The sequence below is a fragment of the Ylistrum balloti genome, unplaced genomic scaffold (genome assembly GCF_031769215.1).
Source record: "Ylistrum balloti isolate Yb309-2 unplaced genomic scaffold, AGI_CSIRO_Ybal_v1 Utg371122, whole genome shotgun sequence".
Lineage (NCBI taxonomy): Eukaryota > Metazoa > Mollusca > Bivalvia > Pectinida > Pectinidae > Ylistrum > Ylistrum balloti.
In genome coordinates, this window is record NW_026782616.1 from 86,561 (window position 1) to 106,502 (window position 19,942).

Consider the following 19,942-nt stretch of genomic DNA (forward strand, 5'->3'; position numbering starts at 1 on the left):
CACTGTATATAGGTAAGACTGTGTGTACTACCATGTACACTGTATATAGGTAAGACTGTTTGTACTACCATGAACACTGTATGTGCACTGTATATAGGTAAGACTGTGTGTACTACCATGTATATAGGTAAGACTGTGTGTACTACCATGTATATACGTAAGGCTGTATAGGACTACAAGTTTATACCAGTATATCTACAACTGTGTATACAACAGTTTTGACTGTTAATAGTGTGTACCAATGCAGTGAACATTTATTGACAACATTACATCTCTGTGATAAAACATCTTATATTTTAATTCAAAATATATTGATACACATCAGATCCATGGTCTTGCAATAAAAAAGATATAGTACGAGGAGGTCAAAGTATTGATCAATGGCTCTCAGCTGAAAATGGTCATTAGACAGCGTCATTTAGCAGTCATTTCATGGTTATACATGTATACATGGGGTGAATATTTTACGTTAGATGATTTTCATGTAGAGATAAAAACTTGACAGGACAAAGAAAGATCACTTCAGGCTCAGTAAGATGTGATATTATCATGTAGCAAAAATAAATTCAAGTGTAAATTCCAATATTGAACAAATTAGTGCAATGATGAATTTGCACCTTTGCAATAAGCATGTGTGATTGTTTGATGAAGCTGCAGTTAGTGTAATTATACTTAAACTCAATACCGCTTGTGCATAAACACATCTTACCAAGCCTGAAGTGTATTTTCTTTGTGCCTGTCAACTTTTATGAGATTAAGCTTTTGTGGGACAATTTTTCTGATTGCTTAATACAAATATGTCACATTTGAAAATGATCATGATTTGACAATTGAAATGAATTTTAAAATTATGACATAGAGATATTAAATATATATGTTACCCTATCCTTTTAAGATAAAAATGTAGGTAAAAAACATATCTAAAATACAAACATAAGGCACAGGTGATATTTGATTGTGATCACAATGGTATTACACAGGTGATTGTGATCACAATGCTATTACACAGGTGATATTTGATTGTGATCACAATGCTATTACACAGGTGATATTTGATTGTGATCACAATGATATTACACGGGGACTTTTGTGTTTGGTATAATGTTAGCACCTTTTCTGAAAGTCACACAGTTCTAATGGATTATATCATCCAGTAAATACAACAGATCTCAGATTTTAATAATTTTCATCGTTGTTAAATGTTATTCAATAAGATCAGTTGACAATGATGTGTTATACTGAAACTTTTTCACTGTCTTTCTGGGTGAGATCACACATTATCAATCAGTTATCTAAAGAATATAAAATGTAGGATGATGCTTTGGTCCCTTTTTGTTTCATATAATCGATGAACACTTCCCCTCTGTCCTTCTTAATAATTCTCTACCATTTTACAGTGTAGATCCAAACAAACTTGTTCAACTTTTTTTCCTCACCAAAGTTGTTGTCATGGTGATTAATCCACCTTAGCTCACTGTTGTCATGGAGAATATCCACAATTGAACACTGTTGCCATGATGACCAATCCACAGTTGGTGTTGGTATGGTGATATCCATAATGTTGCCTAGAATCAATGATACCATTTGTAAAAGTAGCTGTTCATTAAATCAGTTCTGATCAGGATGTTGCCACAGTGCTGTAATAAGCCCACCTCAGATATGCTTTAGTCCTATTACAACACAGATGTTGTTATGTTGACATATATTCCAAGTTAGTTGTTCATTCATTCAATCAAGATGTTGCCATGGTGATAACTTCACTTTGAGTGTTCCTACAGTGTTATTCCAATAGAGATGTCAAGGTAACAAATTCCTCTTTAGGTTGGTACAGTACTGCAAATTAGTTGCATTGAGGTGGCAGATACTATGACCTCACAGATCTAACCACAGAGAGGCTTCATAGCCACCATGTTCTCAGTGACTGTGAGAGGGAAATTGATGACGCCTAACAGTGCCTCACATACACCCTTAAGATTCTCTATACATACAGTGAAGGGCAACAGAAGGATATACAGCCATGCTATAAAGAAGGCAATGGGCCATGCTAGGAACCAAAGGATAAGAAACCACAGAAAAGCCCACAGTAGCCCTGGGCACAGGGCCCCACCATCCGCACGTCCTTGACCTTCTCCAAGACCTTCTCCTAAACCCATCCTTCTTTCAACTCAGCAGTTCTGAATTCCTGATAAGCTGATGATTCTGAAAGAAGACAAATGCAATATAATATTAAAATCAGTATTTATGGAAACATACTTTGTTTTCATAATGTGGTGTCTGTATTTAACTTCTGTATGTCTTATATTATAGAGAAATCCCCTATATTCTGGTCTGAGTAGCCATATCCTTTCTGTAATATTGCTGACTTTACTTAAAATGTCTGGAAATGCACTTTATAGCCAACCATCACCAGATGTCAGGACCTTATAATTGACTTTAGCCTGTGGTTCCCTGTCCATCCAGATTTACTTAAACAATTCATGCACCTAGTTATCACCATTTTTTGAGTGATTGTGGATCAATCAATCTTATATTTTGTATGATATTCCTGTTGGTCCCTAGTTTTGCAAGTTAATTTTAGGACATATTTTAAAAAAATTGCTACCAGACAATTATCTTTGATTTCAATATAGGAAATCAGTTATTACTCTTTCTGGATAAGTAGAGTATAGATTCTGTCTGATTTAGAATCCCTATGCTCTCTCATATTCAATTTTGGGACTGGTCACTGAAAAAAAATGGCCGACAGGCAACTGTCTTGGATTTTGACAGTTGGAGAATGTTACTGCTGTTTCTTGATTAATCATTAAGGGATATTCCTTGAGTTTCATATGTCTGGTGCCCTTGATCGCATGTTATGCATATTTAATTTTTTGGGACTGATCAGGAGGATGGATGTGGGGGTCAGGATGGTGGAGTCTGACAGGCAGTCGTCTTGAATTTGTCAATGTTGGTTTGTTGTATCGATTTCTTTAAAATTACTAAATGGATCGTTAGAAAATTTCATTTAAATGTCTCCTTTAATCATTAGTTAGGCATATTTGATTTTGGGACTGATAAAAAAAAGGCAAACAGGCAGCCATATCATTTTGATGGTTTAATTTAGTTTGGATAATGATTGTTGACATGTTGGTATTTTCTTGTTGTTTTTTGTTAGCTCTATTTCTTTAGAAGGAAAGAACTGATTTAAGACAAATCATGCTTACTAATGTCAGTTCCTTATAGTCCCTTGCTCAATATTGGGACTAATAGAAAAGAATAGGAGAACTAATAAAAGGGAAGAAGAAAGGAAAGGGATCAGACCTATGTAAAATCAGTGTTTTAAAATAGTGTACAGTGATGGGCCCCAAGGTCCAGGAAAGGGATCAGACCTATGTAAAATCAGTGTTTTAAAATAGTGTACAGTGATGGGCCCCAAGGTCCAGGAAAGGGATCAGACCTCTGTAAAATCAGCGTTTAAAATAGTGTACAGTGATGGGCCCCAAGGTCCCTCTGAGACCTTATATTTGTTAGGTTTAAGGCAGGGGTTTAATCTAATATTACAAACGTCAGTAATCAATCATTTTACAAATCATTTATGTCTAGGACAGTCCCATATAAATGTTTATGATAGTAGTATATTACAGTATATAACAATATTTCAGTTTGATATGAATTAGATTGTGTATCGAGATTGATTTATCACAACAGTAGATATTGTTGATTACATACCTGAGCACATTACCCTGGAGAAGTTAAATATTTAGTAAACGAAGATCTGTGATGAAATTTCATTCCAGTTACTAGCAGTGTGAAACATTCAGATAAGAACATGCCTATACAGATGTACTTCTGTAACAAAGCCAATCCCTTTGAATATTGAAAACAATTATTCTTAGTAGATAAATCTTTCATGGCCAGTTTTTTATTGTATAAATCTGGTTATTTCATTTTTTATATGTACCAAATAACTTTGTTAGTCTGACAATTTCATTTTATCTATGTACTGTGGAACCTTGTTAGTTTGGACACCTTAGTTTACATGTACTGTGGAACCTTGTTAGTTTGGACACCTTAGTTTACATGTACTGTAAAACCTTGTTAGTTTGGACACCTTAGTTTACGTGTACTGTAAAACCTTGTTAGTTTGGACACCTTAGTTTACATGTACTGTGGAACCTTGTTAGTTTGGACACCTTAGTTTACATGTACTGTAAAACCTTGTTAGTTTGGACACCTTAGTTTACGTGTACTGTAAAACCTTGTTAGTTTGGACACCTTAGTTTACATGTACTGTGGAACCTTGTTAGTTTGGACACCTTAGTTTACATGTACTGTGGAACCTTGTTAGTTTGGACACCTTAGTTTACGTGTACTGTAAAACCTTGTTAGTTTGGACACCTTAGTTTACGTGTACTGTTAAACCTTGTTAGTTTGGACACCTTAGTTTACATGTACTGTGGAACCTTGTTTGTTTGGACACCTTAGTTTACATGTACTGTGGAACCTTGTTAGTTTGGACACCTTAGTTTACGTGTACTGTAAAACCTTGTTAGTTTGGACACCTTAGTTTACGTGTACTGTTAAACCTTGTTAGTTTGGACACCTTAGTTTACATGTACTGTGGAACCTTGTTTGTTTGGACACCTTAGTTTACGTGTACTGTTAAACCTTGTTAGTGTGGACACCTTAGTTTACATGTACTGCAAAACCTTGAACTATGGAAAATTGGTAGTATTTAAACCTAGATTAAAGAGTATGAGGTAGGACCTTGTTGGTGTGTACACTTAGGACAGAGTGTGAAGTAGGACCTTGTTAGTCTGTACCCTTAGGACAGAGTATGAGGTAGGACCTTGTTAGTGTGTACACTTAGGACAGAGTATGAAGTAGGACGTTGTTAGTGTGTACACTAAGGACAGAGTATGAGGTAGGACCTTGTTAGTGTGTACACTTAGGACAGAGTATGAGGTAGGACCTTGTTAGTGTGTACACTTAGGACAGAGTATGAAGTAGGACCTTGTTAGTCTGTACACTTAGGACAGAGTATGAGGTAGGACCTTGTTAGTGTGTACACATAGGACAGAGTATGAGGTAGGACCTTGTTAGTGTGTACACTTAGGACAGAGTATGAGGTAGGACCTTGTTAGTGTGTACACATAGGACAGAGTATGAGGTAGGACCTTGTTAGTGTGTACACTTAGGACAGAGTGTGAAGTAGGACCTTGTTAGTCTGTACACTTAGGACAGAGTATGAGGTAGGACCTTGTTTGTCTGTACACTTAGGACAGAGTATGATGTAGGACCTTGTTAGTCTGTACCCTTAGGACAGAGTATGAGGTAGGACCTTGTTAGTCTGTACACTTAGGACAGAGTATGAAGGGTATACGTTGTTAGTGTGTAGGACAGAGTTGTTAGTGTGTACACTTAGGACAGAGTATGAGGTAGGACCTTGTTAGTGTGTACACTTAGGACAGAGTATGAGGTAGGACCTTGTTAGTGTGTACACTTAGGACAGAGTATGAGGTAGGACCTTGTTAGTGTGTACACTTAGGACAGAGTATGAGGTAGGACCTTGTTAGTGTGTACACTTAGGACAGAGTATGAAGTAGGACCTTGTTAGTCTGTACTCTTTGGCTAGGGTATACTTAGTCTGTACACTTAGGACAGAGTATGAGGTAGGACCTTGTTAGTCTGTACACATAGGACAGAGTATGAAGTAGGACCTTGTTAATCTGTACACTTAGGACAGAGTATGAGGTAGGACCTTGTTAGTCTGTACACTTAGCAAAGAGTGTGAAGTAGGACCTTGTTAGTCTGTACACTTAGGACAGAGTATGAGGTAGGACCTTGTTTGTCTGTACACTTAGGACAGAGTATGAGGTAGGACCTTGTTTGTCTGTACACATAGGACAGAGTATGAAGTAGGACCTTGTTAGTCTGTACACTTAGGACAGAGTATGAGGTAGGACCTTGTTAGTGTGTACACTTAGGACAGAGTATGAGGTAGGACCTTGTTAGTCTGTACACATAGGACAGAGTATGAAGTAGGACCTTGTTAGTCTGTACTCTTTGGCTAGGGTATACTTAGTCTGTACACTTAGGACAGAGTATGAGGTAGGACCTTGTTAGTGTGTACACTTAGGACAGAGTATGAGGTAGGACCTTGTTAGTGTGTACACTTAGGACAGAGTATGAGGTAGGACCTTGTTAGTGTGTACACTTAGGACAGAGTATGAGGTAGGACCTTGTTAGTGTGTACACTTAGGACAGAGTATGAGGTAGGACCTTGTTAGTGTGTACACTTAGGACAGAGTATGAGGTAGGACCTTGTTAGTCTGTACACTTAGGACAGAGTATGAGGTAGGACCTTGTTAGTCTGTACACTTAGGACAGAGTATGAGGTAGGACCTTGTTAGTGTGTACACATAGGACAGAGTATGAAGTAGGACGTTGTTAGTGTGTACACATAGGACAGAGTATGAAGTAGGATGTTGTTAGTCTGTACACATAGGACAGAGTATGAAGTAGGACCTTGTTAGTGTGTACACTTAGGACAGAGTATGAAGTAGGACCTTGTTAGTCTGTACACTTAGAACAGAGTATGAAGTAGGACCTTGTTAGTGTGTACACTTAGGACAGAGTATGAGGTAGGACCTTGTTAGTGTGTACACTTAGGACAGAGTATGAAGTAGGACCTTGTTAGTCTGTACACTTAGGACAGAGTATGAAGTAGGACGTTGTTAGTGTGTACACTTAGGACAGAGTATGAGGTAGGACCTTGTTAGTGTGTACACTTAGGACAGAGTGTGAAGTAGGACGTTGTTAGTGTGTACACTTAGGACAGAGTATGAGGTAGGACCTTGTTAGTGTGTACACTTAGGACAGAGTATGAGGTAGGACCTTGTTAGTCTGTACACTTAGCAAAGAGTGTGAAGTAGGACCTTGTTAGTCTGTACACATAGGACAGAGTATGAAGTAGGACGTTGTTAGTGTGTACACTTAGCGAAGAGTATGAGGTAGGACCTTGTTTGTCTGTACACTTAGGACAGAGTATGAGGTAGGACCTTGTTTGTCTGTACACTTAGGACAGAGTATGAAGTAGGACCTTGTTAGTGTGTACACTTAGGACAGAGTATGAGGTAGGACCTTGTTAGTGTGTACACTTAGGACAGAGTATGAAGTAGGACCTTGTTAGTGTGTACACTTAGGACAGAGTATGAAGTAGGACCTTGTTAGTCTGTACACTTAGGACAGAGTATGAAGTAGGACGTTGTTAGTGTGTACACTTAGGACAGAGTATGAGGTAGGACCTTGTTAGTGTGTACACTTAGGACAGAGTGTGAAGTAGGACGTTGTTAGTGTGTACACTTAGGACAGAGTATGAGGTAGGACCTTGTTTGTCTGTACACTTAGGACAGAGTATGAGGTAGGACCTTGTTAGTATGTACACTTAGGACAGAGTGTGAAGTAGGACCTTGTTAGTCTGTACCCTTAGGACAGAGTATGAAGTAGGACCTTGTTAGTGTGTACACTTAGGACAGAGTATGAAGTAGGACGTTGTTAGTGTGTACACTTAGGACAGAGTATGAGGTAGGACCTTGTTAGTCTGTACACATAGGACAGAGTATGAAGTAGGACCTTGTTAGTCTGTACTCTTTGGCTAGGGTATACTTAGTCTGGACACTTTGAACAGTTTATAAAGTAGAAACTTACCATTCATCGTTTAACATTTTTGTAGTTTTGATATTTAATATGTTTCCCATTGGCACACACTGGTGAAATGGTTACACTTGTAGGATGTTAACCTAGATCAGTTACCACTAGGTGTTAAAGGGTAGAAACAATTTGAATCCAATAAAACACTGTGATACATTTCCATGTTTATGGCAGATACAAGCTTGTGTATATTTGTCTGGTTGGTATTTATCTGATACAACTTGAGCACAGACTGTCACAAGGAACTTTAAGTGCCTGATTATGGTGCTGTATAATGGTGTAGAAAAGGCAAGAGAGTTAATGCCTTTGTTTAATGTCTGTTGATCATCTGTCTGTCCAATTACAACTTTGTCTTCTTAAATAACTTACTACAAAGATGCCTTGGTTTGTGTCGTGATGTGTTTTGGACAAATTCAAGTCTAATTCTATTTAACAGCGTTGGAAATCTGAGTGTTGAAGCAATATCTTAGAAAAGCTGGTTGACGGTTCTGAACATGCTTTGTCAGATCTAATACTGATTATCATATAATTCTGTCTTTGATCTGGATGCAAATTGATCTCTAGAGGGAAAAGCTTATTTTTGTAGAGGTCTATGATATAAGCAGTATTACCCCAAATGGGGATGGAAAATGACATGGATTGGAAGGGTAATCTAGTTCAGACTGAAATCCATGAGACCAAATTTACAAAAATATCATTGTGGAAATGAATAGATTTGCAGATTGTTTGCCTGTTAGTGGGGAGAGGATATATGTAGAAATTAATCTATGGGCGTGGAATTGCTTATTTAAATCAACAGTTAAGTTCTGAGAAACTTCCCTGCTATAAATCAAACAGCCTGGTCCCAAAATTTTGATGGTCCACTTGTATATCACTGCTGATTTAAGTATCAAAGCTATCGTTATTGCTTTCTAGTGTGAGATCAGAACTTCCAATGATGCTGTCCTTATGTACAGTTGTGTAATATGGACTGACTCAATGATCAAAACTTCCAAGGATTGTGACCTTATGTACAGTTGTGTAATATGGACTGACTCAATGATCAGAACTTCCAAGGATTGTGACCTTATGGGCTGATAGGAAATTACAAAAGTACCATACTTACATCAAAACACAATACTGATTCTTATCTTAAACAATTTATTTTTCTAAAATATCACCAATTAGTAAAGCACTTTTATTTTGTATATATATACCTAACTCTGTAATATAGTCGCTGTACAATATAAATGACATGGTTCATTATATCAATACCAACTAAAGTGGATAATGTGCATTGGTGACAGACACAGATTTATGTAATGGAATGTATTGCTTTAACAGTGGTGTACAGGAGTATATGTCTCCAACACTCCTCTGTGTTGTTTCAGGTGTAGGGATGGTGTATAACAAGTGTGTAATATGCCCAAACACCAAGACTTGTGTTCCATGTCCATTCAGGATGTGTTAGCTGTTGACAAATTCCTGTCTGGATCATCATTCAAGTAGGCATGCATCCTCAAACAGCTTGTCAATTAAGTGATGATGTAAGACTGGTGTAACTTACTACTTAGTGCAGCAGATTATCACTGAGTAACATTCAGTAACCTCAGTTGTAGGAAAGTGCAGTTCCGTTACCGCAAACATAAAAAGCCGTTGGGCAACAAACATAAGAAAATGGATCATTTTAACATTCCGTTCCAACACAAATGATTTGTGAAAAATACAAAATGATTGCTAAGTAGTTCTACCCTCCTGTTTTACATACAATTTGTATGTTTATATCTTAACTGCCAGAAGTAATCCTATCCTTAGGAAATTCTGCTGGTAAAGTGTTTAATATTGTGAGGTGGATTGTTATACTGTTACTCTTCCCTGTGTAGTAATACAAATCCTGATCATCATTGACAAAGTCAGTACTTTATCACAAAAATGGTGGCTGTCATTGTTTGTGTTTATGCTGTGTTGTGGACATAATAATTAAAGCTTTTCAGGGGTGTTGATTTTTTTACTAATTCATATAAATTAATTCACTATTAAAAGAGAGTTACTATTCTTACTAATACTTCTTTAGTCTTAAAATTATATCTATCCTCCACATAGTGGCTTCATGGCAATCATGTTCTCCGCGCATGTCAAAGGCAGATTGACAACTTTGAGCAGTGCCTCACACACTCCCTTCAGTGGCTCGATACAGGCTGAAAATGGCAAGAGGAAGATATACCACCAAGCTACAAAAAATGCTATAGGCCATCCCAGGAACCACAGGATGAGAAACCATAGAATTCCCCACAGTAAACCTGGACATATTCCACCTTTTCCTTTGCCTTCACCTTGACCTTCACCTTGACCTTCACCTAACCCCATGTCTGTTGCTTAGTAACGTCAGTTTTTATGCAATATCTGAAAAGAGACAAAACCAGTGTTATGCAGTTATATTATGATATAAAAATGTTTGAGTTAAATTGTTGAAAATAGAGTCAATGTTTTATATAAACTTACTGAATTTAATTTTTCAAAAAAGAATAAATGAGTGGAATGTTGATTTATCAGAATGAAAAAAAACCCCTCAGTAAAATAAAATGTGTATGTTTAAAAAATGTTTAGAAAAAATATACCCAATGTGAGACTTAAGAGCTAATGAGGCAGGATTTGCCTTAATTGGATTAGCTGCTTCTACATACACTATAGATATATTAATACTCTCCTGGACATTCACCGTGATGTTTCTGTTTATACCATTGTCAATTTAAATGGGATGTCGAATATGGATTTCTAATGGGGAAATAATCAAAAGAGACCAACAATTCAAACTCTCCATTGCTGTCTGTTGTTGCCATGCAACAGTCAACAATACGAAGGTGTGGTCTAATCAAGCATCAATATGATTTTATCTGTGTTTATGGTTTGTTTGCAATGACATAATCACATGTATAAATGACAGGGTCAAGGTATGATTTACCAGATGTGTGACGACATTTAACAGCATTATACACCTGACATGTACTTTTGATGAGGAAAGAATGTTGTAGTCGGCTATTGACTGTTCTTAATAAAAACTTGTGACTATTTGACATCACACCACCCTACTCTGTTGTAGGAGATTGTTTACGTTTATCACCATGGCAGGATATAAACATCAAGCTGATGTGTTTAAGTAAATAAATCCATTTACTCCCAGGTATAGTATCCCTAGGTAAACTATGACAAGGTAGATTGAATATAACACAAGTAGCAAATCTATAGGTTGATCAGAGTTTACAAAATATAGCGCCTGACAGGATTGTTTTAAACTGTCAAATTTTCTACAGACTAAGAATTATTATGTAGTCATTGAAAAACGGCTTCTATTACTGGTTCAATCTATAAATAGTTCTATCTGTGTTTTATAGACAATACACTTAGCAATATACATTATCTTTATAACCTTCTGTATATATATATACATAAAACCATGTTACTTATCATTATAATGGTGCCAACTGTCGCTGCAGTTGTATCACTGTAGTTATCATCATGTCACAATATCTGCTGGCATACAGTCTAACCTGTTATTGTATGATCTTAAATAATCAATTAACTATTGTATGTTTCTCCTAATTAGACATAAGAATAGAACATATATAAAACATCAGACTTTAGGTTTGGACTGTTAAAATGTTCATAATGTTTCTTAACTTACGATATAAACAATCTCTAAATTTCCAAGAACTTTCATTCAAATTTTACATTTTCAGAAACTCTTTTAATGAAAAGATAAAAAAAGCATGCTATACTTTATTTTTTCAACTTTTCATTACCTTGTATGTTTTATATAGAAATTAGATGTTGGAATTCAGGGTTCCTAATACATGAGACCATCAAAACGTTGCACAAAGTAGATTAATAATTAGGAAGTAACAAGCCATTATGAATGTATGTATTATACCCAGGAGATGTAATCAAACTATTTATGGTTACCACTAACAAATCTGTTGTGAAGAAATATTTTTTTGTGAGGAATATCAATCATAACAATCACTAACTGTCAACCAGTTTCGTCCTCTCCCTCTCCGCACCTCATCGAGACGACAAACATAAGATTTCTTAAACCTAAAGTACATAAATTGTGGTACCCTATTCTATAAATAGTAGACATGGAATTATTACATAAATATCTATATAGTTGCAAGCTCAACAACACTTTAAATTAATAATTACCCCTAACAGTTATAACTGTGTTAAATAATTTTGTCACAGTTGTAAAATTCATGTATATAAAGTGCCTTACAATTGCATAATGCTTATAATTAATGTTGTTTATTTTGGTATAGAGTAGATATAGATTCTGACACATAGTTGTAGGACCTATAGTCTCTAGTTATACCATCTTCTTTGTCACCCTCAAAGGAGTTCGGAAATATTTTTTTGTGACACAAAATGTCTGCATGATATGTAAATTGAATGTTGGTCCCAATAATGTTATTGATCATCAACACTTCTAGGTTACAAAGTTGTCATTTGATGGCATAGTAAACTTATGTTCATTATAAATGTTTAGATTATATAGTGAGAGGCGTTTCATTCAACATAATAACTCTGCAAGATAAATTCTAGGCCAAGTGCTGTATTTAAATGTTAATTTTCAGTGTAAAAGTGAAAAGATTTCCACATGGTATACGAGAGTACATGAGATCAAAAGCCATTACATTCATTTTAAAGTTTCTAATAAAATACTTAACAAATTTCATGCATGAAACACACTTAGTTAACACAATATTCAACAGACCCAGTAGAACCTGAGATTAAACATGTTCTGGAACGACACCTTCACTGACTTTAATGGAATTCGAGTGAGACATCACACCAGGCAGATTGTCTGTTAGATATAGGATTTTCACCGACCTCTATAGACAAGTTTATGTATGTATAAGCTATATTGACTCTGTCATCATATTTATATCATATAGAATATGTAAAGATTGGTCCTAGAAACAGAGACAAGGCCATTACTCTAGAAGTTACTTTAGTTCTTGATATCCCATGCCAGGATACCACCCTGTATGCAGGGTGATTAAAAATAGGAACAGACTACATCAGATAATCAATCGCAACAAGCTGGGGATAGGTTGGTTCTCATTCTTTCTGTTGAACAATTTCATGTGAACTTTGGGAAGCGTGTTATGTTTAAATAGATATTTAGTCCTGTTTTAAAATGTATTAGTTTGCAGCAATAGATCTGTGGTTTTAGTAGAGTGTAAAGTTTTACTGATAAACCCTGTAAACTTCAAGGTCAAAAGGTATACGCCCTCACACATTTTGTTTGTTTGAGAGTGTAGTATCTACCTGAGTATTCTATGTATGGGTAGCATATTGACGTATTCAGAGGTATTGATCATAGCTAGATATCCATGTCTACGTAAATTTTCCTTATGACACAAGTTATGGGGTATACCAGGCACATATTGATGTGCTTCAGAGGTATTGATCATAGCTAGATATCCATGTCTACGTAAATTTTCCTTATGACACAAGTTATGGGGTATACCAGGCACATATTGACGTATTCAGAGGTATTGGTCATAGCTAGATATCCATGTCTACGTAAATTTTCCTTATGACAGAAGTTATGGGGTATACCAGGCACATATTGACGTGCTTCAGATTCTAATTAATAAAGTGGACTTTTTAAGTTGTGCCAGAAATATTGGTCTTTGGATTGCCACTCAAAACCCTGCCCTCCGACATCCCCTCCCTCTTCTACCTATCAAAGTGCTCTCTTTACATGTGATTGTAGGCTGTTCTGTACCATACATTCACTTAGAATATAAATGATGCGGTTATTCTTTGATTCCATGGTGTAAGGATTCAGGTGATTAGGTTTTTCAGTATGTAAATGAGATGGCACTTTTTCTATCCTCACAGTAAAATCCATTTATATATTTTTCAACAAGTTTGCCTTTTTTAACCTTGAATTGAATGTATGGGTAACTTAGAAATGTCAAACATATCCGTTATGTATTCAACAGACACATGTGTACTTGATGTATAAAAGCGTGTTTCTGAATAACATTTTCCGCTTAATAGAAGCAGTAAAACTTTTCTATAGAAATGAAAAGAATTTTGAAAAGACCTTGGATTTGTATAAACCATTGCTTACCAAGGGGAACTATGTAGATATGTACCGGTTAACATGATTGGCCTCACAAAGTACATTTCTGTGTTTTTTCTCATGATCATTGTCAAAAGTTATTCTCTCATTAATGTTTGCAATGCAATAACCATGCTCACAGGAAAATCCTTGTATGTTAAAAGCTACAGTAAGAATTTTTAGAAATATTTGCCATGAAAACCTTAAAAAAAAAGTTTAAAATAGTTTGTGTTATCTGTCACATATAAGACCAAGTCTGATAATAAGTCCACTCATATTTAAAGCTGTTAATTAGAATCACCAACAAACACTATTTTACTGTCCTGTAATAAGCCCACCCCCTGACTTTGAGTCAGAGGTAATGTGTTGGTCCCCTGGGGTCCTCTAATAAGCACACCCCCTGACTTTAAGTCAGAGGTAATGTGTTGGTTCCCTGGGGACCTCTAATAAGCCCACCCCCTGACTTTGAGTCAGAGATAATGTGTTGAACCCATGGGCTTATTGCAGGATAAATATGGTGTGTGTGCAGTATTTGTACACTTTTTATTCTTGGTATTCATATGTTTATATTGCCACCACAAATCCAGCTAATGATTTTCCACCATCCAGCTAATGTTTGCATGGACGAATTAGCCATAGTACATACATTCCAGGTTGTCCTAGCACTCTACATATGTAGCTGCATGTATCTTTTACAGCAATCCAACTTTTTGTAGTTATTAAATACTTCATTGCTCTTTATGAGGAACTTAAGGCTGTGCAGGCCTCATTTCAGTACAGCTGTTACAAGTGTATTTGAGCTAGGTGCAATTGAAATTGAACCTGGTTCAGAAACGTAAGACTGGCATTCAGAATATGAAATGTGATTGATTTTCATGATACTAATCAGTAGATCTATAATGAATTATACAGTAGATGTACTACCCTATATTCTGTAAAAAACGTTTTGTGTTTGGGCACTTAATTTTGTAAACTGAATGGTTTCATAACTTACATGGAATTTCAGATTTAGAGAATATTTGTTTCAATAACAATGGTGATTTTCTTTGCCGTTCATTTTCCCTAAAGATTTAAGTTCACAAATTAATCATGAGGTAAATTATCTTGAAATAGACCTCTTACATACAATTAAGTTGATTGTTTCTCTATAGGAAGAATCATCAAAGTATGTTTCTTCATTACTCAGGAGTGACATACAGGACTGGTAAGAAATCCGTGTCCTGTTGCTCTGTAGCCTAATACAAAGAATTGGACACTTAACACAGTGTAATGATATAAAGGATAGGTCCTCACTGGAGGTACAGAAATGATGCCAAATGTTGCCTCTGCATTGTACACTGGCCAGATAAAGTAATTCTGTTGAATATCAACTTACTGTGCATAATTTGTTTTACTTTTTTTGTCTTTTTGCCAGTTTTAAGAGATTTGTGACTGAATTTTCTCAAAAGTTACACAATTATTACTGTTAGAAATGCTGTGGGTCATACTTGTGTGAAGAGTATTATCAGGGCTTAGTAACATAAGTGTACTTTTGATGTGTAATAAAGTTCTCTGACAGATACAAGGAGGACACATGTAGGGAGGAGATACATGGAGTTATGTCTCTGGTGTTATCTCTCAATTACTGATAAGCCTGATAATACTGTCAGTTACTAAGTTTCCTGTCATCACCAATAGCTTACTCCCACTCTTTTATTCAGGTGACCTTACCTATTGCACTTCTGTCACAATAGAATTATTAGGACCATAGCATATACTAGCTTAATTGACTGATATGTAAAATGTTTAAGATTTTGTATAAAAGAAGACAAACCATAATTGTTAAAAATTCAAACTAATTCACACAGAGAAAAACTCTTTTACAAAAAAATTAATTAACAAAAATACAAAAGTAGCAGAATTTGGTTTTAATGACTGACTATTGAAATGGACACATGTAGAGGAATTATATGTTCAGGACCTTACCCAGGGAATTTTGATCTACAATGATGTACATGTATTATATATCTGACCTTAAGTGCAAAGAAAATTACATTTAATCAAACAAGCTTGTTAAAATGATTACATTTTGAGATCATTATCTTTATAGATCATTTCAGAAATCGGGAAGATATGAATTTAGAGTCAAATCAATTTTTACAAACGGGAATTATGTAAGTTTGGAGTAAGATGATAGTATATCTAAGTAGTATATATGGAATCTAATCTCACAGTCTCAAAGGAGCAATGCTTCAGTTTATTCTCAAAGGAGCAGTGCTTCAGCTCAGTCTCTAGGGGAAACTGAAACAGCTCAGTCTCTAGGGAACTGTGAAACAGCTCAGTCTCTAGGGAACACTGAAACAGCTCAGTCTCTAGGGAACTGTGAAACAGCTAAGTCTCTAGGGAACTGTGAAACAGCTCAGTCTCTAGGGAACTGAAACAGCTCAGTCTCTAGGGAACTGTGAAACAGCTCAGTCTCTTGGAAACTGTGAAACAGCTAAGTCTCATGGGAACTGTAAAACAGCTCAGTCTCTAGGGAACTGTGAAACAGCTAAGTCTCTAGGGAACTGTGAAACAGCTCAGTCTCTAGGGAACTGTGAAACAGCTAAGTCTCTAGGGAACTGTGAAACAGCTAAGTCTCTAGGGAACTGTGAAACAGCTCAGTATCTAGGGAACTGTAAAACAGCTAAGTCTCTAGGGAACTGTGAAACAGCCAAGTCTCTAGGGAACTGTGAAACAGCTCAGTCTCTAGGAAACTGTGAAACAGCTAAGTCTCAAGGGAACTGTAAAACAGCTCAGTCACTAGGGAACTGTGAAACAGCTAAGTCTCTAGGGAACTGTGAAACAGCTCAGTCTCTAGGGAACTGTGAAACAGCTAAGTCTCTAGGAAACTGTGAAACAGCTCAGTCTCTAGGGAACTGTGAAACAGCTCAGTCTCTAGGGAACTGTGAAACAGCTCAATCTCTAGGGAACTGTGAAACAGCTCAGTCTCTAGGGAACTGAAACAGCTCAGTCTCTAGGGAACTGTGAAACAGCTCAGTCTCTAGGGAACTGTGAAACAGCTCAGTCTCTAGGGAACTGTGAAACAGCTAAGTCTCTAGGGAACTGTGAAACAGCTCAGTCTCTAGGGAACTGTGAAACAGCTAAGTCTCTAGGGGACACTGAAACAGCTCAGTCTCTAGGGAACTGTGAAACAGCTCAGTCTCTAGGGAACTGTGAAACAGCTCAGTCTCTAGGGGACACTGAAACAGCTCAGTCTCTAGGGAACTGTGAAACAGCTCAGTCTCTGAAACAGGTCTCTAGGGAACTGTGAAACAGCTCAGTCTCTAGGGAACTGTGAAACAGCTCAGTCTCTAGGGAACTGTGAAACAGTTCAGTCTCTAGGAAACTGTGAAACAGCTAAGTCTCTAGGAAACTGTGAAACAGCTAAGTCTCTAGGGAACTGTGAAACAGTTCAGTCTCTAGGGAACTGTGAAACAGCTCAGTCTCTAGGGAACTGTGAAACAGCTCAGTCTCTAGGAAACTGTGGAACAGCTAAGTCTCTAGGGAACTGTGAAACAGCTCAGTCTCTAGGGAACTGTGTGAAACACAGCTCTAGGGAACTGTGAAACAGCTCTCTAGGAAACTGTGTGAAACAGCTGAAACAGTCTCTAGGGGAAACACAGTCTGAAACAGCTCAGTCTAGGGAACTGTGAAACAGCTAAGTCCCTAGGGAACTGTAAAACAGCTCAGTCTCTAGGGAACTGTGAAACAGCTCAGTCTCTAGGGAACTGTGAAACAGCTCAGTCTCTAGGGAACTGTGAAACAGCTCAGTCTCTAGGGAACTGTGAAACAGAAGTCTCTAGGGAACTGAAACAGCTCAGTCTCTAGGGAACTGTGAAACAGCTCAGTCTCTAGGGAACTGTGAAACAGCTCAGTCTCTAGGGAACTGTGAAACAGCTAAGTCTCTAGGGAACTGTGAAACAGCTCAGTCTCTAGGGAACTGTGTAACAGCTCAGTCTCTAGGAAACTGTGAAACAGCTAAGTCTCTAGGGGACACTGAAACAGCTCAGTCTCTAGGGAACTGTGAAACAGCTCAGTCTCTAGGAAACTGTGAAACAGCTCAGTCTCTAGGGAACTGTGAAACAGCTCAGTCTCTAGGGGACATTGAAACAGCTCAGTCTTTAGGGGACATTGAAACAGCTCAGTCTCTAGGGGACACTGAAACAGCTCAATCTCTAGGGAACTGTGAAACAGCTAAGTCTCTAGGGAACTGTGAAACAGCTCAGTCTCTAGGGAACTGTGAAACAGCTCAGTCTCTAGGGAACTGTGAAACAGCTCAGTCTCTAGGGAACTGTGAAACAGCTAAGTCTCTAGGGAACTGTGAAACAGCTAAGTCTCTAGGGAACTGTGAAACAGCTCAGTCTCTAGGGAACTGTGAAACAGCTCAGTCTCTAGGGAACTGTAAAACAGCTCAGTCTCTAGGGAACAATGAAACAGCTCAGTCTTTAACCTCTCCATCTGTTGTCAAAAATTCTACAATGATGTCACAGATGTTTCTATCATATAAGTAATTATGATTCATCTGTAGATGATGGTGTTTAGTCATTGTGTTGATAAAGAGAACCAGTAACCAAGTTGGTAGGGGTGACCAGCTGTTTGCATCTTTCTGAAATACTGGATATTTGAATCAAATACTCCAGTGTTTTGTACAAGAAACCATATTTCATTCTCCGAGGTAATTACATATGGATATATCTTCGATAATTACCAGTCGTCTGTAATCAGAGTGATATGCGGTTTAAGTCTGTTATTTTACCAACACCCTGGATAACATGTTATTTGTAATAGAGCATATTTATCAGGTATTTTATTCACAAGTCATACATCTTTATGATTGTGATGTCAAATTCAACATTATTGAAATACCAAACATTCAGTATCAATAATGAGCCTATCCACCTTGCTATCCATCTGTTTCACTGTACAGGAAATTTTACATCATCCTTACTCTAACTCTAACAGATAAAGCTTGTATCAATAATACAGTTTTGTTTGTTCTACTGTATGTTATGGATGCAAACTTTTACCTACCTCTCACGAATGAGTGATTTAGTTACCCATGTGGCTTTTATGTAAGATTTTCATATTTGTGAGAAAAACATTTCTTAAGTCTGATTCAGTGAATGCAACAGTTAATTATTGTCATACAGATGTTTGATACTGAAGCAACCTCTTGTTATATTTCATATATGTAAAATATTGAAAAACGAAAAGTGATAAGGAAATAATGAGTTATTCAAGTGTAGCAAGGTCTGTTAATTTTCTGTAAATATTGATTTCAATATAGCACCCAGTTGTTCTTGTTTGTCACTTTGAAATGCATGTATATACAGCGTTAATTAGTCATTGCTGTTTGTTAGATTACCTGTGGATGGCTTACCTGTTTACAGACACTCACATCACACATATAAATATCACATCAGCAGCATTCACTGTTGGACGGTATGTGTGTATGTCCAGTGTCGCACAGATCCTGGAGTGTGATTCCTTAGGCTGGGTGAATGTTGTAAGTGTAATAAGATGCTCTAGGAGTACCTGACTCCTAGCTGTAATACTTGAAAGTGGATGGTAGCTAGCCTTGATTCAACTTTAATAATAGTAGATTCAAGCATCAGTGGTGGATTATTGACAGAATGGTAGACAGACTAGTGTTGGTTGTGAGGATACGTACTGGGCGGTACCTACGGCAGTTGAGCCAGTGTGGATTGTGGGGATACGTACTGGGCGGGTCCTCAGACAGTCGTCATGGCATCAGTAAATAGTAAACAATTTTTACCTACCTTACCTGTGTCCGCCTGTATCACAGTCTTCCTTCAAGTGCACCCAAACCCTATCCACAACTCTCAAATCACTCTAAACCGTGTATGATAGTTAGATAGTCACACCGCTACTACCATCAATGTATGGCCAGTACTGCCCCGCCCAAATATCACTATACACACTAGTCACTAGCTTGTGAGTAAAATTACAATAGAGAACATTGAGGGTATAAAGTGTGTAAACAGATCTGACCTAGATATGGTGCTGTAGTGTGTACACATGTATACAGGCCAGAACCCCCTCCCTTCAATATTTACTTAGCCAGTGGTCAGTCTTCCAGCTGTAAGCTGTCAGGTCAGT

General features: G+C 37.1%; 1 protein-coding gene and 1 long non-coding RNA gene across 4 annotated transcripts in view; one reads left to right on the forward strand and one right to left on the reverse strand.

Moving 5' to 3' along the window:
* LOC132560842 (copine-3-like) overlaps positions 1 to 19,942 on the forward strand; it is a 45,773-nt gene that overhangs the window by 8,897 nt on the left and 16,934 nt on the right. The gene's annotated exons all lie outside the window — the stretch shown is intronic.
* LOC132560843 (uncharacterized) lies at positions 276 to 19,721 on the reverse strand. The gene is made up of 2 exons (XR_009554673.1): positions 19,608 to 19,721; positions 276 to 2,199 (listed from the first exon to the last, which is right to left on the reverse strand). It is a non-coding gene; the product is annotated as an uncharacterized LOC132560843 (long non-coding RNA).